Below are 24,724 nucleotides of genomic sequence, written 5' to 3'. Positions count from 1 at the left end.
TAAAGAAGTATTCCAAGTTTGATTGATAGTGTTAAAGTAATTTGACTTTATAAACAATCTTTCACCAACGGCGACGGCGACACCGACGCCGATGCAGGGACGAGTAGAATAGCTCTCATTTTTCTTCGAAAAGTAGAGCTAAAAACTGTCTGAAGTTTGTTCATGGTTTAGGACAAATGTCCAGAAAAAAAATTACCATTTAGGACACCTGTCTTAAGGAAATTGGGGCCAATCTGAAAAACTGCCATAACATCTTTTAAGATTTTTCTACCGGTATTTAACACTTGTGTTTAGGCAGTACAGTGTAACAATGATAAAATTTACTTCTACGGACCGCTAAAGTACAAACTACCCTGGAATGCTCTGCTGCTGGGGTACTCCTATAAATATGAGGTTGATATACATCGACCTAATATCGTTTAACCTCATTTTGCAATAGCATCGTTCCGACATGAAATCATATCGGAAGGTTTAACGGCTGCAAATTCATATAACAGCGCAGAATAATCGTGTAATAATTATTTACCATAAAATATCAACATTATTTTATTAATTGCATCAGAAGAATGTTTATAAAAACTAACAAATCATGATATTCCAGGCCTGAAAACACTGCCACTGTTCAAATTCCATATTGTTGCCATATAGCGCTGTGTAAATTGAAAGTTGCATAATGTTAACTCATTGGTCGGTTATAAATACTATACATAGTATTCGTTTTAAACGAAACTAATAATTTACGTGGAATGTCATATAAGTTTTCCATTAAAACTGTGATCTTTCCGTGTGTGTTTATTGACGTTATTAATTATGTTATACTTATTTTTGTATTTCATTATGAATTATAACGTGTAGCCCTTTTTGTGAACTGTTTTAGCAAAAGATTCGCGCCTTAAGATACGAAAAATTGTTAAAGCGACACTTTCATTTAAAGGTTTTATGCAAACAATATGTAATGAAACCTTTATTGTTGGTATTAATAAATGTTATTGACATGTTTTGATACTTGTAAAGGTGTTAAGTCTTGTACAAGATGTCGCTGATATTGTCAATTTCAATAACTGTTAATATTCTCAATATTGTATAAGAAATTGAATAGTTAATGATTATCACTTTGTCTTATTAAATTATTTTACATAGTTGATGTGTTCTTACTTTCTTTATAAACATATACACTTTATACAGCTTATATATTTTTTGTCCGTGCATTCAATCCGTAAATACATATTAAAACATTGAGGTTTTAGATCATGCTGTCATTTTAACCAGCAATAAATCGTACACAAAATCGAAAGGTCGAAGTTTTATATTGAATGAACTGATAAAGCACGAGATCAACGAACAAAAAAAACGAAACACTAGTAGGCACACAGCCATAAATGCACTGATACACACACGCACTTACGCACACATGGACAGTCGCACACATGCACATTTTGTGTTAAATGCAATGGTTAGCGACAATCAATGAATACATTAATTATTTCGCCTCTTTTATTTCTGGTGGAAAATCAAATGGGAGCATTAAGAGATTCGTACTTTTAGTTTAGTTTAGTTTAAACCTTTTATTTTAGCTCGATTGCATAGAAAGTAATTCCTACTTATTTGAAATGCTCTCGAGTCCGTTTCCTGGGCCTAGGACCAGTACTTGGTGTCTATATGGGAGATCGAAAGAACGCTCCCACAGCAGGGATCGAACCCGTGACCTCCCGGTCGCTAAGCGGACACCATATCCATTACACCACGGCGACCTTGATTGGTACTTTTCACGCGCTAAAATTGGCGCGGGTACAAGCGAAGATATGCTGAATGGTATGCATTCAAAGCATATAGAGAAATCGAGATTGCATGTATTTAAAAAAAGTCATAACTTGTTGAAAATTAGCGATACTAATTAAAAGACTGTTATAAAAATATTATTAAACTTTTCGTATGAATATTTCAATTTCAGTATTTGTGTAAGTCAAACTAATTAATTGGTTAAATACGCAGCCGTCACTGGATTCCAACCCCGTCAGAAATAACGAGTTGTTGGAACTAGACGCATGACTTTTCTGAGCCCGGGACATATTGACAGGCGGCAGTTGCGATCGGGCGTTTGAATTGTGCTTTAAGACTGTTGGCACGATAACGCTGGTGTACTGGTTTCTGTTTGTGAGAACAATATTGGTTCAATGCCGAAAGTAAATCGGAAAATTGCCGACCGATGTGAACTCTTCGACGTGGAAATGATGGACGGTTATTCGGGCAACGGGTCTCTTTGTTTTGATAAGCGCGGCTCGGTAGATTTACATAACGTTAATGCCTTTTTCTATGCAATTAAGTTTATTTTCGCCTAATATTCTGCACGGCGATCGCATAGTTTTTTTTCAAGAGCGCTGTCCGGTAATCCGGCTGCTTTTGTCACATGCTTTTAAGCAGCAACAATCGGCGATCACTTTGAAACCCGTATATGGAATCTATATTCATGTATCTATTTGTCCCTGTATAAGTGACCGTATTCAGAACTTAGCTAATGCTAAGGTACAAACATCGATATCGTATAAAAATCAGTTGTTATTGAACTCCGAATAACTAGTATTAAAAGGTGACAATACAAGAACTTTAAGATCGACCGGCACTCGTTGTAATCAGCACAAAGTCTTTTTCGCTTTTAAGGAACTATTCGATTATCAGTATTATGTTTCGATTACATGATTTAAATTTTGTTCATGTACGTTTATTCATGTTTTGTTTACTTGTGAGTGTGTGAGCATAGGAGTGCGTGTGTGTATTTTTTTTTGTGAAAATATGTTGTTCTCATGGGTTCATATGGCGTATTATATCGAAATAAACACCTACCATATATTCTTTAAAAATGTGATATTAAGTATTATTCCTTGTTTGCTATCAAACAGATTTTTATTAAAGGATAAATTTCATAACGTTTAGCAAATAATTTATGATGTATACAACTGCTAGTTTTAACATACGCAAGGTTACATTTATTTAAAGAGTACAGACAGCTAAAAGTGATGTGGTTTTTTTGCAACAACAATTGGTTATGTGTAGCCTATGCCAAAAAATAATTTTGTTCAAGATATTTCAAGGTAATTCTCTAAATAACAAATACACTTCGTGTGTTGTTAATGTTTATTTTCAAAGTATACAGAAGTGGTTTTCAAGCACGATTTTTAAACATTTAAGAGGTAATCGCTCATATTTATGTCTAATTAAGGATAATTGTATGCATAAGCAAAGCTTTAACCAGAAAAACTGAAGTATAAGTCGAAATCAATTTGCTATAGGAAAATGACGTTAAACGTTTACCGATTACGTCTAATTATTTGGACTACTGCTGGGGCAGCTGAAGTTTCACATTGTATACTTATTTATAATAGATTTCCCATTTATCTGGAAGAGATATGTATTCAAAATGATTTTTGGGGATTTCTTTCCAATTTTTGGCTAATTGTTTTGATTGGATGTATTTATTCATAAAAAGAACTGTCTTGGCTTAATTCATACGGAAGTGTGGAGCACTGACTTTGTTGTGACATTTTTACATTTTGAATTTCGCCACCATTTAGTGATTTACATCGATGTTGCTATGGATTTGTAAACAAAGAAATTTGACCTGAAATGCGAGAATTTCCCTTCCGGGTTATTTATCATGCTGAAATTTCTACCAATTTAAAATATAAATCAAGGAAATAGCAACTGCCATAAACTCATGACTTAACATTCTTATGATGTATCCTTCCATTTATCAACCGTAAAATGCACGTATGATTAACACTAAGCGAGTTATTTCGCACAATAATTTCCCATTCGTCTGCCGCGCCATTTTGAAAAATTCGACAATGGCACAATGAATTGGTAACGACTCATCCCATAACGAGTCATCTTTTATTTGCATTTGTATTTTTGTATCACGAATTATTTATTGTAAATATAACGCGTAGTTACTGAACAGTACAATTACATTAAAGTGAAGAGCAGAAAAGAACACATCGTTCATTTCATCAAAATACATATACCATGCAATAACTGCAAAATATCAAACAGCAAATTTAATAACTATTCAAGTAAACAACAGAAGAGAACAAATCGTTTATTTCTTTAAAATACATATACAATACAATAATGGCAAATTAGCTTACAGCAAATTAAGTAAATTGCCAAATAAACATAATTAAACAAATCGTTGTTATATGAACATTAGCAATATTCATCGTTGTTTTATGTACATTAGCATTAATCATCGTTTGGGGTCCGAAATTTCTGGGGTCCAGAAACCTTTAATAACTACTCTTATTAATAATTGCAAACGAAGACCATATAGTGTAAACCAGATAACAATACAAATTCACACTTAGACGAACTGACCACATCGGTTTGACGAAACGACTTCACGTCTGTTATTACCGATAAGTTAGGCGATATCTTATCATGACTGGGTTAAAAGTGTTGAATGGTAGAGTAGGTGTAGATAGTAGGATTGGAAAATTTACTTGTGTAACCAGTAACGGGTCTAGTGTTATCGATCTTGTTATGTGTTCGCCTGTTTTATTTAAATGTGTTGATAAGTTTGAGGTTTTTGATCCTAATTTAATATCGGACCACTGTGTAGTACAGTTTTTTTATAAATACCTACACAAATGAAGATACATCTGATGATGTTGATAAAACTGCTTTGTTACAAAATGAATGTGATAATGCAAAATACATTTATAAATGGGATAAAACTAAAACCGATCTTTATATACAGTCACTCCAAAATGATAGTATTATACAGTCTTTAAACAAGGTATGCAATGATATTAATACCACTAACTGTTTCTCGTCTCTAGACCAAAGTTTAGAACATTTTTGTTCCATTATTGATGAAGTGTGTTCACCATTATTTAAGAAAACTATAAAAACTGGCAAAAATGAAAAACATCAACATGTTCAAAATAACAAATGGTTTAATGACGAGTGTCAATCAGCAAAATCAGAGTTTTATAAATTATTGAACATATATAGGAATGACAAGTCTGACGAAAATAGAATAAGTATGACCAGTGCACGTAGTTTATACAAATGCCTTGCTAGAAAAAATAAATATCAATATGATACTGAGCAGACAAAAATACTAGAACAAAATAGATATTTAGATGCAAAGAGATATTGGAGTATGTTAAAAGGATCAGTTAAGCCAATTAAATCAAGCAAATTGCATACAGATGACTTTGTAAGATATTTTAAATCAATAAATGATCCAGATTCACACTTTTATCAACCAGACGAAGACATCGTTTATTTTAATGAGCGTTATTTGAATGACGAATTACATGTAATGTTTGAAGAGTTAAATATGGAGATTACACATGAAGAAATTAAAAAAGCATGCATTTGTTTAATAACTGGTAAGTCGGCAGGTCCGGATTATGTACTAAATGAGTTTTTAAAACATGGTGTTTCCGAAACTCACTTTTTGGAGGTTTTGTTTGTACTTTTTAATAAAATGTTTAACTTGAGTTATTTTCCAGAGGCATGGAGCGAAGGGTTAATTGTCCCTTTACATAAGAAAGGCGATTTAGACGATACGGCCAATTACAGAGGAATTACATTGTTAAGCACTATAGGAAAATTATTTAGTAAAATTATTAACAATCGATTAAGTGTTTGGGGGGACAAATATAATGTTTACATAGAAGCCCAAGCCGGATTTCGGAAAGGTATGGGAACAGTTGATAATATATTCGTCTTGCAAGGTATAATAACTCATATTTTAAACCAAAAGAAGAAACTGTATACGGCATTCATTGATTTTACAAAGGCATTTGATTTTGTTGTGAGAGATATTATATGGTACAAACTAATAAAACTAGGCATAAGAGGTAAATTTTTGAATATAGTCAGATCAATGTATAATGTTGTTAAATCAAAAATAAAATATAATAACGAAATTAGTCATGAATCGTTTACATGCTTTTTAGGGGTAAGGCAAGGGGAATCATTATCGCCTTTTTTATTTTCAATGTATCTTAACGACATCGAGGAACACTTTATGCTAAACAAATTTGAAGGTGTTGACCTAGGTATGTTAAAATTGTTTTTATTGTTGTATGCTGACGACATTGTTCTCTTTGAGGAATCAGAAGTTGGTTTACAAAATGGATTAGATTTGTTAGATGAGTATTGTGCGAAATGGAAACTCTGTGTAAATATCAATAAAAGAAAGATAATGATTTTTAAAAAAGGGGGACAAAATAGAAAACATTTGAAGTTTACATATCAAGGAAATGAGCTAGAAATTGTTAATACATTTACATATCTTGGAGTAATATTTACAACGGGGGAATCTTTCTCAGCAACATATGATGCACTTTCGGGGCAGGCCCTAAAAGCACTTTTTAAGTTAAAATCAAATTTGGTGAAATTTACAAATATCTCAGTTAGCCATAGTCTTGAATTATTCGATAAACTTATCGAACCAATTTTAAATTATGGCTGTGAAGTTTGGAGATTAAACAATAACATCCAAATCGAAAGAATACATCTACGTTATTGTAAACAGGTGCTGGGTGTCCGAACTCAAACACAGAATAATTTCATTTACGGGGACCTTGGGCGTTACCCTCTTATAAATAAACGGATTGTTTGTGTTTTAAAATACTGGATAAAAATATTACAATCTGATGATGTTAAATATATTAAAATTGTTTATAATATGCTAGTACATGATCTCGAAATGTACATCGAAAACAATTCTTAGGTAAAATCTGTTCAACATCTATTAAATACACTAGGTTTTGGTGATGCATGGTTTTTTCAGGGAGTTGGAGACGTTAATTGTTTTATATCCATTGTTAAACAACGCGTATCTGATATATACGTTCAGAATTGGATAACCGAGTTACAACAAACGACAAGGGGTAAAAATTATTGCATTTACGGAATTTTTAGATTTCAGCCTTATCTCAATGTTGTAAATATTTTTAAATTAAGATTCGAATTTACGCGTTTACGAGTATCTGCTCACAGACTTGAAGTCGAAGCAGGGCGATGGCACAAGCCTGAAAAGACACCGTATGAAAACAGAAAATGTAAACACTGTAACGTTCTCGAAGATGAGTTCCATTTCTTACTCGAATGTCCAGTTTTTAATAGTCTTAGAAAACAATATATACGTAGATATTATTGGAATCGCACAAATATGATAAAATTTATCGAACTTTTACAAACTGACAACGCTAAAACAATTAAAAATCTTGCAACATTTATTTTTAACGCAGCTAAATTGAGAACTGAATTATATTATCAATAGCCTCTCTCCACATATTACTGTCTATGTGTTGTCAATCAATAAAAATTATATGTTTTCACATTGTTAGAACATTCAAGTTTATTTTGAATACGATAAGACTTTACAATATTCATATTATATAATTACCTTAATATATAAATGTTCAAAATATTTGTTTATTTTGAATATGAATGTCTTTAGAGTTGCCAATTCTTTCGTTACAAATTGTTAACTTATATTGCCTAAAATAGTATATATATATATATATATATATATATATATATATATATATATATATATATATATATATATATATATATACCTGTATGTCATTGACCACGGTTTACTACATTGCGTATTATATGTTTGTGTACTCATGGGCTTAAAGCCTAATGTATTCTGAAATAAAACCCTTTTTTTAAATCTCTACCGAACGCTGCTTATAAATGATGTGCATATTTTTTTTTATCTTTTCTGCAATTATTTCATCAGTTTAGTTTTGGGGTTAAGTTTTGTAAACATTGAATTACATGCAAATAATACTGATCCTGATCGTCTTAGCTACACTTTTCACAACCGTCACTATTCACAACCGTCACACTTATTTATGCTGCGGTAGTGAACATTATCTGACGGTAGTAAATAATATCTCTATTTCATGACAAATCAACATAAAAATATATTTCAAGCAAGAGATATGACATTAATTGATGAAAATATAAATAAAGCAATTTAAATTGTAAATTTATAAAATATGATAGTCCAACCAATTACTAGATAAGAGAAACTAGTGGAGTCACCAGTTTTCGCTTTCAGATCTGGCATATGATATAATTCTACATTGCCTAAAACTTAATAAAATTGTTTCGTAAATGAGAATAAATGAATAAGTACACACATTTAACATATTTATTTATTTATATTAATCAATAACCTTCAGATAAAAGCTTAAAAGAACGAATAGATGAGTATAACAATTGCGAGAAAGGTGTAGAAACTCTTGAGATAATTTTTGCCGCATATCTGCGCTAAACACCGTCGGAAGTAGAAAGCTTAGAATGGATTAAAGAAGTTTTAGACACTCGCGACAAATTATTCGAAGCAAGAGACACTCTATTATTTTCCAAGAAAACCATTCAAAACACGTACAAAGATGCCTTTGAATGCCGCCGAAAGGGCGAGAAAATAAAGAGAAAAAATAAATAAATACCCAGAATTATAAACAAATTACCTCCAGAAAGAACATGACAGATACGAAAAAGGAAAAAGGAAGGGCACCATTAAGCTTGTTATCGTAATGACCAGTCGAGAAAAACGAAGCAAGCGTAAAGCATGGCGAGAGAGGTTGTGCTTTTAAACGTGTTACGCGTACTTGTACGAGTGATTTAACTTTATAATTCAATATGCGTCTGTTATCGATAAATTACAGCCCCGTCTACATGTTAACATTTCAACGTGTTAACACCCTATATTTCGTATTTATCTGTCTTTAACTTGTAGATAACGAAGGGTCGTTACTATTTATAGCACACACCTACTAGGCGCTTGTTATAACGGAATCGTTACAAGTACGCGTACACGTACACGTTTGAAATCTCAACCTCCCTATTATACATAATTTTGCAACTAAAAGATTAAACTTTGTATGTACGAGAGACTTATCTTTCCCCAGTTATTTCTTCCTAACGTATGCCATGCGTAATTTGTTATTTCAGAGAATATAAATTAAAAGTTGTCACGAACTTTTTCATAGAATTACAGTATGCTGTAAATTGATAGTTTATAATGCATAACATATTCTCCTAGTATATAATATACGTAAGGACTTGACTTTTCATAATTCCTTATACCTTATACGTCTCCTAAATAAACAACAAATACAAAGATATACATTGAAAATACAGCTTGTATTTTGGTATCTATGCGTATGACTAGATGACACATTTATAACGTATGACAATAAACAAATGTGAACAATTCACATTTTGATATAGATTTAATAACTCAAAAATGAACTCACGCTCATATAGTTTACACACAAAAAAACAACAACTGACTATATTCCTGCAGGTAATCATTTTCATGAGAAAAATTGTCAAAATTTTATATCCAATAAAATATTAGGAAATTAACGTGTTCTCTGGTTCGTATCGCAAAGCCGAATGACTATTTCACGAGCATATTTACCCGCTAACACAATACACTGAGCGACCCATACAGGAGACTTTCGTATGCAAAGGAAAATAGTTGTCCTCTAATTGGCTGCGCTCAAACTAGAAAAATTATATATCCTACATTAGAATCGCTCCCAAATAGTGACATGGTTTATACTGGTTTTCTTACAGGAATTAATATTTCGACGAGGCAATGAAGGACACATACTGTGTTGTAGATTATGACCATACCCTGGTATAGTTCTGGACGGTACTTTGTAAACATTTGTTTTCGTGCTTCTAACAGGATGCTCAATTATATCATCCAATATTTTTTCCAAAATACCATACTCACTTCGTTTAAATAAAGGTTGTTTAAGATGTATATGCGAGATTTTGTAGGTGTTTAATACACTGTCTGTTCGACATAATGTAAATCAACAGCTTGCTAATGTTATTTGTTGTTGTATATCCTACATTAAATTAAGTGTCTTGTATTTTGTAGATAGAAGTCAACGTTATGCACTGCATTGGTCCCAACTGATTCTTCTAGCCACGTATCCAGGATGTGTTGTGGTACCAAAGTGACCAGTAAATTACCCAAATTCCACCACCTTCCAATATTGGAAGTCGGCATCAACAAATAGAGCCAGCTATATGGGAACAAATGAAACACGCTCTGGACTTGTAAAACATATAGAGGATATTAAATGAGTGTAAGTTTCATACAATATTACAAATGTAATTGAATTAATTTAATAAAATCATAATATGCGAGCCTCTGCCTAGCAAAATATTATTTTATTCAACGAGTTCAATAAATTTAGTATGGAACTTACACGCGTTTAATGTTCTAACACATATGTTCATGATTATTAAATAAATATATATGAGTTCTTGTTTGTTTGTTAAAAGTAGTTGTTTGTTCTATTGTTTTAGACTAAAAATAACGGAATACAGAATGCAAATTTCATTTTAAATTGGTTTGAACAAACATAGTAAACATAAATGATGTAAAGCTATTGACCGACAATATAATAACGGACATATAGGATATTACATGATTGTCTTTTGATATTGAATTTATTAGCCGGATTTTTTTCGAAAAAATCTCGGCTTATAGATTGATGTTGTCGGGCGGGCGGGGGGGCGGGCGGGCGGGCGGGGTGGCGCCGTGCTCGAAAATGTTAAAGTTCTTATTTCATGGTATTACTTTGGTATGCTTGGACCTAGAGTCTTCAAACTTGACATGAAGGTTGGCCAGGATTAACAGATGACCACTGGTCATTTCAAGGTCATTCATTTGAAGGTCAAGGTCACTGTGACCTTCAATATAAAAAATGTTAAAGTTGTTATAACTTTGGTATGCTTGGACCTAGAGTCTTGAAACTTGACAGGAAGGTTGGCCATAACTAGTTAGTAACCACTGGTCATTTCAAGGTCATTCATTTGAAGGTCAAGGTCACTGTGACCTTGAATGTAAAAATGTTAAAGTTCTTATTTCATGGTATAACTTTGGTATGCTTGGACCTAGAGTCTTCAAACTTGACATGAAGGTTGGCCAGGATTAACAGATGACCACTGGTCATTTCAAGGTCATTCATTTGAAGGTGAAGGTCACTGTGACCTTCAATATAAAAATGTTAAAGTTGTTATAACTTTGGTATGCTTGGACCTAGAGTCTTGAAACTTGACATGAAGGTTGGCCAGAACTAGTAAGTAACCACTGGACATTTCAAGGTCATTCATTTGAAGGTCAAGGTCACTGTGACCTTGAATGTAAAAATGTTAAAGTTGTTATAACTTTGGTATGCTTGGACCTAGAGTCTTGAAACTTGACATGAAGGTTGGCCAGAACTAGTAAGTAACCACTGGACATCTCAAGGTCATTCATTTGAAGGTCAAGGTCACTGTGACCTTGAATGTAAAAATGTTAAAGTTCTTATTTCATGTTATAACTTTGGTATGCTTGTACCTAGAGTCTTCAAACTTGAAATAAAGATTGGCCAGTACTAGAAGATGACCACTGGTCATTTCAATGTCATTCATTTGAAGATCAAGGTCACTGTGACCTTAAATGTTAAAATGTTAAAATTGTTATAACTTTGGTATGCTTGGACATAGAGTCTTCAAACTTGACATGAAGGTTTGCAAGCACACTTAGATGACCACTGGTCATTTCAAGGTCATTCATTCTAAGGTCAAGGTCACTGTGACCTTGAATGTAAAAATGTTAAAGTTCTTATAACTTTGGTAGGTAAAAATGTTAAAGTTCTTATTCCATGTTATAACTTTGGTATGCTTGTACCTAGAGTCTTCAAACTTGACATAAAGGTTGGCCAGTACTAGAAGATCACCACTGCTCATTTCAATGTCATTCATTTGAAGGTCAAGGTCACTGTGACCTTCAATGTTAAAATGTTAAAATTGTTATAACTTTGGTATGCTTGGACCTAGAATCTCAAACTTGACGTAAAGGTTTGCAAGCACACTTAGATGACCACTGGTCATTTCAAGGTCATTCATTTGAAGGTCAAGGTCACTGTGAAAAAACACGAAAGGTACTTTCCTGTCATTTAAATCAAAAATCCGGCTTCAATGCGGTCATCTCCGACCGCGGAACTCTTGTTAAACGAGTTGGATACACTGATCAATTGCGAGGCTCTGTCGAACATTTTATCATTTTATTCAACGAGTTTATTAAATTCAATGTCAAAGACACTCATGTATTATTATTTTAATCACATGTTCAATCATATTGCTTATAAATATTGACATTTCGTCTTTCTTTTCCATATATTAACGCGGCAAATTTATTCGACGTCCGTACACTATAAGCGACGTCACGTAAAAGTGTTATTACACTAGTTTATTATGAAACAAGAGATGTGTTCGTCAGAAACACAATGCCCCCTATTGCGCCGCTTTGAAATAAAAAAAAGTTTTTCTTTTACCTTTGACCTTGAAGGATGACCTTGACCCTGAACTTCCACCACTCAAAATGTGCAGCTTCTTAAGAACGCCGCTTTGAAAATTGTTTTTTTATTACCTTTGACCTTGAAGGATGACATTGACCTTGAACTTCCACCACTCAAAATGTGCAGCTTCATGAGCACGCCGCTTTCAAAATCAAACATCGATATGAAAAATATTATTATTGCAAATAAATATGAATTTTAATTAATGTTACGGTAATGACAAAATGTAAACATTAATGTGAATTTATTTGATCGTCAGCAAAAAATATTGAAATGTTATCGTTGCAGTTGTTATTATACCACAGATAAAGAGTACATGTATTAAATAACACAAATAAATTTATCACTTCTAAAACTTGGATTTTTATGCCACCGGATTGAATGATCGGGGGTACATTGTTTTTGGCCAGTCTGTCTGTAATTCTGTCTGTCATTCTGTCCGTCATTCTGTCCAAGGTTATCCTTCAAGGTCAAAGGTCAAATATATGGCTTCAAAGCGGTGCAATAGGGGGAATTGTGTTTCACCAACACAGCTCTTGTTTCTTTTGTATGTTTTTAAAAAGGACATTTTCTGTAGAATGGCTCTTTAGTCACTTTCATTATCAATGCATACAGGCACACACATTTAAATGCAAAAGAATAACAATAGTGGTCTCAATAGACTCAATACACAACAAACACAGTATAAAACATGAAAAAATATATGACATGGTACATTAAATGATTAAAACAATTAAAAAAATACTATCCATGAAAGAAAGTGGGTTTCACTGTTTATTTTGTGTGATTTGTGAATATACCTTTTTATGTGAAATTGTGAAAAATAAATCCTAAAAGTTTGAAATGTTTTTTGTATTAAAAAAGGAACTAAAAGCAATAATCAAATAATAACTCGTAATATTCATGTATTTAATTAGATCTAATTAACAAACACTTAATAAATGTCATTTTATTACTCATACAACCATAAAAGCATTGATGGCATTGCCTACAATTCCTTATTTTTATTAATGATCACATTTGTGAATTTAGGGTATAAGATTGTGGAATAGAATATATTTTGTGTGTGCGCACATGAACCGCACAAAAAGAGGAAAAATAATAATTAGGGGTACAACTTACTTCCTCGATATCTTCTCACTGAAATATTGCAGTACGTGGTTTGGAAATGGTAAACCATATTGTTGAAAAGCGAGTGTATTACGTTCTGGGTTTGGGCATGCAGAACAGTGCAGGAATTAAACAACTTAACTTTTTCTGTGGAATGTTCATGATAATTACTTTTGCACATTTGAACTCTTCATGATTTTACTCAAGGACTTAATTGTTCATGTTGTTGACACTGCACTGAAGATGGGGAAAGAATGTCTTTTCTCTTTATTGGGAGACGGTCCCAGCAAACAAATGACGTCTTTTTATGGTTGTTAAAACGTTGTTCTGCGATGTCTTTATTATGTCTTATTTTGGTTGTTTTTGAATTATTTTTTTACGTCTTTTCTCGACGTAAAAAGACGTCTTTTTTGTGACGTCTTTATACAGTCTTTTTTGTGTTGTTTTTGAAAGGTTTTTTGAAGTCTTTTCGTAACGTAAAAAGACGTCTTTTTGTGACGTCTTTATACAGTCGTTTTTTGGTTGTTTTTGAAAGGTTTTTTGACGTCTTTTCGTAATGTGAAAAAAACGTCTTTTTGCAACGTCTTTATTAAGTCTATTTTGGTTGTTTTTGAAAGGTTTTATAACGTCTTTTCATGACGTGAAAAAGACGTCTTTTGCGACGTCTTAATTATGTATTTTTTTGTTGTTTTTGAAAGGTTTTTTGACGTCTTTTCGTGACGCGAAAAAGACGTCTTTTTGCGACGTCTTTATAACGTGTGTATTTGGTTGTTTTGAAAGGTTTTTGACGTCTTTTTCGACGTAAAGAAGACGTACTACTAGCAGGGCTCGAAATTAACACTCGCACACTCGCAAAATGCGAGTAAAAAACACCGATTGCGAGTTAAGTTTTAAGCCGTTAGTATTTTTTTGCGAGTTAATAAATAGTGAAAAGAAATGAGTAGGTATAATGCTGCTCGACGTCATGATGGCTAAATCTAAGGTCAATTTATAGAACGGCTGAACGCCCAAGTACCCTTATGCGTAAGCGCGCACCTTGTATGTAGACTGGTATATACAGATACGCGGATGGTATTGGTACAAAGGAAGTGAAACAGTCGACTATTCACACATGTTCATTGAAGCGAAAAATAACTTGTCACTTTATTCCCACAGACGGAAATAACACAAAATATACATTATGCAAAAGATAAAGCAACGTTAACCGTTTAGTTAGAAAAAACGGATTTTAAATCCTTCTACGAAAACAGTGAATTAGTGGGAAAAATAACTTAAAATAAGACTAAAACTTGTTGTAGATGAATATGGTCAATCAACCTGATGTGGGCCGTTATGGTCCAAGGAACTGATATCTTTGTATGGTTGCAGAAATAAAATGTGTATACATGTTAAGTACTTTTATTTTGTTTAAATAGTACTAAACTAATGTCCAAGGTTTTTTATGTTTCCATCAATATTTGCGAGAATGTTTTTGATTTTGCGAGTTGGTATTAAAGCTGCTCGCAATTTTTTGCAAGTAGAACAAAGTTAAGTTCGAGCCCTGTCGTACTATATTTCAGACGCAAAAAGCAACAAAAACATCACATATCATGTTTTACAAATATAGATTGCAAGTGTTCATGAAGCCAAGCCTCGTTTGCGGGGGTATAGTATAATCCAAAAACTTAAACTTTACATGCAATTTTATATGCCTTAGCAAAAAAAACACAACATATTCTTGACAAAAATCTACCTAGAGCAACGAAATTTTGGTTCATTTAAATAAAGAGAATCATTTTTTAAGTATTTTCAGTATTCTTCAAGTCAGCCCTTAGAAGCCAAATCAAAAACCTACCAAACGTGTTGCAGCGCAAGTAGAATAGCTTGCCTATTTCTTTGAAAAGACTATCTAAATATACAACACTGTAGTACATAATCAATAACAAAGTCATGACACAGAATTATCACGTTATGAGTTACATATCTGAACACAATTAATCAAAATGCAAACTAAAGACAAACATAGGTTGTTATAGACAATTAAGTGCATGCTTCCAAAATGGTATTTGTAAAAAAATTAAAACAGGTACAATTACCAAGAGGGAAATTAAGTTGTAAATGTTTTAGAGAGTGCTCTAATGGAGAATCTGAGATATGTCATGGGACAATGGAATACCCCAATAAAATAACAAATGAAATGTCAAGATTTTATATTTAAAATTAAGTATTTGTATTTGTACATACACTAACTACATACTGGTCAAGTGTTAAACACAAAAGGGCAATGGCAATGGCAAGATTGGTTGTCCTTGACCAGCTTTTGAGCAATTGAGCAATGACATGGGAATAACCAATGGTGTGACTACACATTCCATACTGATATCTGTTATGGTCCAGAGTCTGTCTGACTGCACATGAAGGTGAGGGTTTTTTCTAGCCTTCGGCCCACTCCGCCTTTTTTGTCAAAATCTTTGAAACCATGCACATACTCCAAGTCTTTTTCCGTATGGCTGATACTTTGGCTAACACTTGCTGTGCAGAATAAAAAAGTAACAATCACAAAAAGCCTATCATATAGAACAATTTTGGCTGCAAACTTGATACATTGTAATGCATGTGCATAATTAAACATCGAGACAACTGCACTTTGACACTTAACTGTTGTAGTTCATATAAAATCTGATATAGGCTAGGTAAGCCCTGCATGGTCAGATACTGTTCTGTTGGATTATTGCCTGTGGTAAACCAAATACCGTATTCGTCCCATCTAGCGCCCATGCTCCTATATAACCGCCCCCACATGTTTTCAGAATGCAAATGAATAAGCGCCCGTTCTAAAAAGCAATTGTACTACCTTTCTTCGCAGTTATACCAATGTTTTCAATCTATCTATGAGGTCAGCCGGGCCGGAAAATATCATTTTACACGGAATATCTAATCCACCTGCTTTGTCAAAGTGTCATGATAAATTCGTCACAATACACTTAAGAATACATCCGTGCCTTAAAAAAATGCAACAATTTTACTTATTTCTTCTGAAACGTGTCCCACAATGTATCCTTCTTTTAATACAGAAACCGCGTCAGGGCTTTTTTTGCTGATTTTGTGAAGCGTCCCTGGCCCCCTCTCTTTGTGAAAAAAATGAGTCGCGAATTTTTCAATATTGTGAAAACATGAGTCGCGAACTGCTGAAAATTGTGAAAAAAAAACGAGTCGCGAACTTGTACAAATTGTGAAATTCAGTTGGTTAAGAATAAGTATAGTAAAAACATGTGTTATACTTGCATCATATTGAAATGTCTTTAAATAATGCATTAAAATCATATTTTCAGTGTCTTGACACTTTCTAATCTTTCAACAAATGACATTTAGATCAACAATATTCTGACTGGCAAACTCTATCTAAAACCACAGAAATGCCCAACTCCTGTCAATATATTTTCTCGCTAATGTAAAATATTAAATAAAATTGTCATTTTGACAGTTTAAAGCCCAAAAAGCCACAATTTCACAATTAAAAATGTCTTTTGTATTGTGGCTTTGCTAGATTTGTTAAATGTCCATGTCGAAATTGTGAAATGGCCGTTCACGGCCATTCTCTAAGAAGGAAAAAAGCCCTGCGCGTATTTATCACACCAGGGCCAAAACACCAACTTTGGGGAAATAGCCACAGCCTTTTTTTTCGGGGAAAAAAAAGACACAATTGTCTGGCTTTGGGGAATGAAAAATACTGAGATAGATTGGAAATTTAGAGAAAATGCATGATTTTAAAGCAATTTATGTAGAAGAAAGGGCCATTTTCGTAAGGGAAAGAAGAAGAGACCCCTTGCGACGAACGGTTTTTTGGCACTGTGTGGGATTATTTATTTCAAGCTTTGTTTGTAATTCCTCTCCGAAATTAGGAGTCCAGATATTTATTTACACGTGATTTCCTCAAATAGCAGACATATATTCAAATGCTGACATTTTTATTGTTGACCTTGCTGAACTGTAAACATTCCTAACTCGAGCACACTGTTGATGACGTATTGAACTTGATGATAAAGGCCATGCTCATTAGAGTCGGAGGTAGACGCAACGGTAGCCTACGGATGAATTTTTTTACTAGTCTTATGCTTCAATTTAGTACCCTTTTAAGCCCCCACCCATTTTTTCGAATTTTCTAAGCGCTATATGGGACGAAAACGGTATAGTAAGATTACTTTTACTTTTCTAAATTACCATTTGCCCCCCAAAATACTTTTCCATATGTGATATATAACAAGTATACAATGATATATAACAAAAACTGTCAGAATGCTCCACTTTTATCAGTGTTTGATAGAGTAGTGGACTTTATTAGTACATGTGTATTTGGGTTATCTGCCCATCTAAAATGAGTCTCCCCTGTGACATACATTTGACAAATATTAAATTTAGCATAATCTGCCCTTGTGAAATGGGTTTCATTTTGGACTGTTTACATGCATACTAAATTTAAACGAAATACCTTATTTACTGAGTAAGAGAAAAAGGTAAACCAATAATGAAAAAGTCCAAAAAGGACAACTCTCATAAAATTAAATTTAGAGTTATCTGCCCTTGTTATTTGTATAGTGGAATCCATTAGTATTTAGGTAACCTGCCTATCTAAAATGAACATGATCAAAAAGGATAAGAAATAATTAATAAAAAAAAGGTAATTACTATGACAAACTTAAAATTAGTATTATCTGAACAAAAAGGTTAACCAACGCCGATGCCAACGAGAGGGTCATGACAATAGCTCCACTTTTTCCCGAAAAGAGGAGCTAAACCATATTTGTGTACAAAACAAGCCCAATACCTTTTAAGACAGAATACACTGCCGTCTGCTTTATTCCAATTTTCGGTTCAACATTAGGCCTTGACTGTCCGCTTGGGTTGGACTTCGCCATGATGGAGACATTCATCACCCTGAAGTCAGAAGTCCATACGTAAGAGTTCAAGTTTAAATAGTAACTTAAAGAAACAAGCGCATAGAATCGAGCCCTTTTGATGAATGTCATAAAAAGTTTTCTTATTACAGAACCGGTAATATGAACAACAATGTTAAAGAAAATTATTTAAACAAAGAAAAAGGAAAAACAGTTGATTTTTTGACAACTTTTAAAGAAAATGTCTGAATATTCCAAACATTTTGTGTTACATACGCTTTAAGATTTTATGTTATGATTTTTAGCAAACAAAACAGTATTTATTTTACAGTAATAATATATATAAATATAATATATATAAATGACCGGCCAGGCGATTTTTCGTCCAAATGACATCCCAGTCATTGTTGAGAAAACACCGAAATAATGTGTTATTTTATATGTTTCCATGTTGTTAAAGTTTAGTAAATCCATTTGAAGTCATGATTTCTATTAAAAAAAGTAGTTAACTTATTTATAGTTGTCTGACTATAGTAATGAAAATAATATAATTTAAAATTTGCCAGTGTGTCATTTGGAAGAAAAATCACTTGGCTGGTCACAATTATATACACACACATTTATTTTTATTCTGATAAATAAAATTGACATGACGCCTTATCTATGATCGCTCCGCCCACTAGAATTGATCCACCAATCAGCGATCGATTAATCGGGCGCACTCGTTAGCAACGACCTGTCCGCCATTTTCTAGACAAGCTACATGTTTAGGTTCACTTTTATTCCAACGAGTTTCTTTTGTTTTCCTCTTTAAAAAAACGATTAAAAATGGTTAAACGGTGTCAATGGGGATTATGTTACTCGGACAAACGATATCCTGAAAGATTAGTTGGTGACATTTAATTTATATCGTTTCCAAAGCCGAAAAGAGATCTTGAGAAGTGTAAGAGATGTATAAATACATGCGGTCGTCACCACGAACAACTGAACGTCAACACTGTCAAAGACAATTATAGTATATTTTTATCGGAAATACTAGCATATTTAAATAGTTTATGTTATCGATCTGATTATCACATAATATTTCACTTTTTTAAAAATAGTTTTATCAGTTACTAGGTCAGAAGCGAGGTTCATCTGCATTACTTAAAGAGAAATAAAACCCAGCATGATGCCTAATCCATGCTGTGTTTTATTACTCTGATAGTAATGCACTTAATTGACATCATACATGTTATTTGAAGGTGACATGTGATGTATTATCTTATTAACGGTATCTACACATTTGCACTCATGTGGTGTCACCAATAAACGCTTTTAATCCACACTAGGAGATCGAATGCCTGGATCTCATTTTTTAAACGAGTTTCGTTTATTTTGTTCGGATTAAAAAACGGAAATAAAATATGGCAAAAACGGTGTAAAAAGGGTTATTGCAACTCTGACATTTGGTATCCAGAAAGATAAGTTAGATGAATTAAATTTATACCATTTCCAACGCGGCATTGCGGTCTTTACAAGAGCGAGTGGAAGCTTCAAGAATTACCGAGATCCCCTTTATAGAACATTAATTTATTTCACAAACTTGAAATGTCATATAAGCAATAACTAAGCATTATTAAGTATGTATTATGTCACGTGTGGATGTAAAATAATTGAGAATTTTGGTACCCAATTCGTGTAACTTTACGAAATCCCCGTTAAAAATCGCGTTTCTGTGTGTGTCAGAAACAAGTGAAAACCGTTTTGTTATTATTTTAATAAAGACGTATCGATACATGCTATTGTAAAAGAGTTATTATTACTGATATTAGATAACCAATAAATGCGGAAACTTCGGGGAAGTCGGTACCTGCGCGAGCGTCTGATATTGGTAGCCTTATTAATTTTTAATAGCCTGACCGTATTCCATTTCGTAAAACGCTAATTTTATATCAGACAATGTCCGAACTTACTGTGTTGTTTTTGCGCTTTAAATTATAGTGATTGATAAATGTCCCATAAGCAAAGATTAATATGATTAATATCACTTTTATACGCAATAACATGTGGGATTGAGGTACCCACCCGGCGTCAAAAAGCGCGTAAAACTTCACCGAATTCCCAGTTATAAAGCGCTAGTTCGTGTCAAATACACGGGTAGGGGGGAATGTTTCGGTAATAATTTTGTTAATAACACGGGTAAATACCGGTGAAGTGTTAATTTATTGCAAATACCACCGTTACACGTAATAACGGGTTCGATTTCGGTAAACGCGCAAGCGTTTGAGAGCGTGTTTAATGTACCGATTTACCCGTTATAAATAGCTGATGTTCTCTTTAATCGTATATTTTTTGCATTTGCAGAATAACTTTATGGCACCAACCCCTTTACAAGTGTAATATGGTGTTAAACAAGTGCATAAAATCATCCGGAATATCGCGTAAATCTATATGCAGTCTATAGGCAAAGAAGCCATTTTGGTGTTAGCTTGTCTAGGTTTTCTTCCCGCTGAGCCACGTGATTAAGTGGGCGGAGCGATCACTGATAAGGCGTCATGTCAATTGAAAAAATGTTTAACCCTTATCTCTCAACAGATCCGTTTAAGAAGCTTTTTATTGGATAGATAGATATTAACCGATATTAGAATAGATAAATAGATCATTACCTAAATGAACGAGGTTTTTATATATGGACTTGTACATGTATAAACATAAATTGCAACAATCACAGTTTGATTTGATCATTTTATTACTTGTGATGTGCATTTTTCTTTTGTTAAATAGAATATGGAAAGAGCATAAGTATGTAAATATATAAACTTTATTGCAAAACTAATACTTACTTCTGCATCATTCTTTTAACATTTTTTGAATAGTTGTTCCCCCAACAGACGACAATAGGCGGATCTAAAATGATTGCTAGAATTAGTTTTGAGAAAGAACTCCGACAGTAACCATACACATGTATATTTGAGTTGTAAATATTTTAAATAATATTCTTTGTGATAATCAGATTCATGTATTTTTCACTGAATTTAAATTTATATCCAAATGAATGCAAGCAATAATAAGCCAGAAGTTATATGATTAGAATTAATAGTCAGTTCATTGTTATTCATATATATTACGAAATCTCCAATAAATGAGTATCAGCATAAATTGGTATGAATTTAGGCTAAGCTACTCATCACAATTAAATGGTGAAGACACCTCTTACATCACATGTACATTAATTTTAAAGCCGCACAAACTTGAAACAAACTTAGCTGCCAGCTAGATCGTATTTTCGTTTACTGTTTATCGGAGTTCCAACTAGTACAAACAACAACGTGAACAAGCTATTAAGCTTTGACACGAAAACATATGACAAATCATTGGAATAGAATATTCAATACAAAAAGGAATCTATCATTCCGTGCTTCACGTTATTATTTAAAAATGCTTACCTGGTTATTCTTTGTTCATTGTAATTGTGTCTTAAAACTCTATAAGTAGTTCCTCAGACTGTGATAATTTAACATTTAAACCTAACACCACGAGACGACGCAAACGAAAAACATCGCATTCAGTACTTTTCGCGTCTTCGATGTGACGTCACGGCGTTATTTATTTCATTATAATGTATCGTTTAAATCAATAAATAATATATCATCTAAAATTATATGAAACTCCTTCAAGACATTACAAAAAAGAAACCATTGTTATCAAGCGCAAGTTCTATGGGAATTTAAGGAAAATGACCAATTGCCTATAATAGAACAATACAATATAAAACAGCACAACACAGAAAACAAAAGTAATCAAAATTAAAAAATAAATAAGCAGTTGACTTTTTCAGATCACTTCATCCAGAAACGTTAAAAGGACGTCGTTTCTACGTATTTTAAAAAACGTCATTGTTATTTCGCTAAAAACACGTCTTTTCGACGTATTTAAAAAGACGTCATTATCATGTTGCTAAAAAGACGTTGAAAAGACGTTTATTTTACAATTTTCACAGACGTTTTTATAGTGTTACGTTAAAACGACGTATTTTTTAAGTCTTTTAAAAGACGTCATTATCGCGGTAAAAAGGCGTCTTTTCGACGTATTTTAAAAAACGACATTACTATCTCGCCAAAAAGACGTCTTGTCGACGTCTTTAAAAAGACGTTATTATCATGTTGCTAAAAAGACGTCAAAAAGACGTTTATTTTACAATGTTCGCAGACGTCTTTAAAGTGTTACGTTATAATGACGCCTTTTTTACGTCTTTTAAAAGACGTCATTATTATCTCGATAAAAAGACGTCTTGTCGACGTCTTTAAAAAGACGTTATTATCATATCGCTAAAAAGACGTTGAAAAGACGTTGTTTATTTGGCGGCGACGTCGCGAAAGTAAAACAACAAAATAAAGACCTCTAAAAGACGTCTCATGTTTGCTGGGGTGTTTGTTTTAGCTCACCTTAGCACAATGTGCTCATAATGAGCTTTTGTTGTCGCTTTTTTGCCGTCGTCCGTTGTGCGTCGTGCGGCGTCAACAGTTGCCTTGTTTACACTTTAGAGGCCTCATTTATAGTCTAATCTTCATGAAATTTGGTCAGATCATTTGTCCCTGCTATATCTTGGACGGGTTCGAAAATGGTTACAGTTGCTTGAAAAACATGGCCGCCAGAGGGCGGGACATTTTTCCTAATATGGCTATATATGGCTATAGTAAAACCTTAACTCTAGAGGCCACATTTATTGTCCTATTTTCACGAACTTTAGTCAGAAGATGTGTCCCAATGATATTTTGTACGAGTTCGGAAATGATTTCGGTTGGTTGAAAAACATGGCCCCCAGGGGGCGGGGCATTTTTCGTTATATGGCTAATAGTGAAACCTTGTTAACACTCTAGAGGCCACATTTATTGTCCAATCATCATGAAACGTGGTCAGAAGATTTGTCCCAATGATATCTTGGACGAGTTCGATGCTTCCAGTTGGCTGAAAAACATGGCCACCAGCGGGCGGGGTATTTTTCCTAATATGGCTATATATGGCTATTATAAAACATTGTTTACACTCTTCAAGCCACATTTTTTGTCCGGTCTTCATGAAACTTGTTCACAAGATTTGTCCCAATGATATCTTGAACGAGTTCGAAAATGGTTCCAGTTGGAAACCATTGGGCGGGGCATTTTTCCTTGTATGGCTATAGTAAAACCATGTTAACACACAAGAGGCCAAATTTATGGTCCGATCTTCATCAAACTGGGCAAAACATACGTCTCAATGGCATCTTTATTGATTTCCAAAATGATTCTGGTCTGTTGAAAAACATGGCCTTATAAGGCTACATATGGCAATAGTGAAACCTTGTTAACACTCTATAGGCCACATTTGTTGTCCCATCTTCAGGAAACATACTAGGAAGATCTGTCTCAATAATATCTTGGGCGAGTTGGTTGAAAAACATGGCCGCCAGGGGGCGGGGAATTTTTCCTTATATGGCTATAGTAAAAACTTTTTAACACTCTAAAAGTCACATTTATTGTGTAATCTTCATGAAACTTGGTCAGAACATTTGTTCTAATGATGTCTTGGATGATTTCGAAAATGGTTCCGGTTTCTTGCCTCAATGGGGCGGGTACTTTCTTTATATTGCTTTATACTACTTTAATTAAACCTTGTTAACACTCTAGAGGCCACATTCATTGTCCGATCTTAATGAAACTTGGTCACAAGATTTGTCCCAATGATGTCTTGGAGGAGTTTGAAAATAGTTCTGGTTGGTTGAAAAACATGGCCGTCGGGGGGGGGGGGGGGGGCTGGGCATTTTTACTTATATGGCTATAGTAAAAACTTGTTAACACTATTAAAGTCACATTTATTGTCAAATCTTCATAATACTTGGTCAGAACATTTGTTGTAATGCTATCTTGGATCAGTTAAATCATAGTTTCTGTCTGTTGAAAAACATAGCCGCCAGTGGTTGGGGAATTTATCCTTATATGGCTATAGTAAAACCTTGTTAGCACTCTAAAAGTTTACTCTGCATGAAACTTGGTCAGAAGAATTGCTTTAATGATAAACTGGGGCTGCATTGAGCAGGTCTGTTCCTTTGTATCTCAGGTGAGCGACTTTGGGTCTTTCAGGCCCTCTAGCTTTTCATAAATATCCAGGTTGTTTCCAGAAAATACACATCATAGCATATCATCTACAACTGACAGTTCCATGGGAAGAGCGAATGGAGTAAGCACATGAGAGAAAGAAGGTCAAATACCAGCCACTACTTGATAATTCCAACGACAAGGATGAAAGATCTGGAACCTCCCTGTGGAGGTTGGCGGTCGGCGCTTTGCAGGGCAGTCACTCTGGAAGGCCTACATA

General features: G+C 33.7%; 1 protein-coding gene across 1 annotated transcript in view; it reads left to right on the top strand.

Moving 5' to 3' along the window:
- Nucleotides 1–24,724, top strand: part of LOC127874278 (uncharacterized) — an 83,344-nt gene that overhangs the window by 45,350 nt on the left and 13,270 nt on the right. The window lies entirely within an intron of this gene.

The sequence above is a fragment of the Dreissena polymorpha genome, chromosome 3 (assembly GCF_020536995.1).
Source record: "Dreissena polymorpha isolate Duluth1 chromosome 3, UMN_Dpol_1.0, whole genome shotgun sequence".
Classification (NCBI taxonomy): domain Eukaryota; kingdom Metazoa; phylum Mollusca; class Bivalvia; order Myida; family Dreissenidae; genus Dreissena; species Dreissena polymorpha.
Note: the sequence above shows the minus strand (reverse complement) of the source record. Positions and strands in the feature narration are given on the sequence as shown.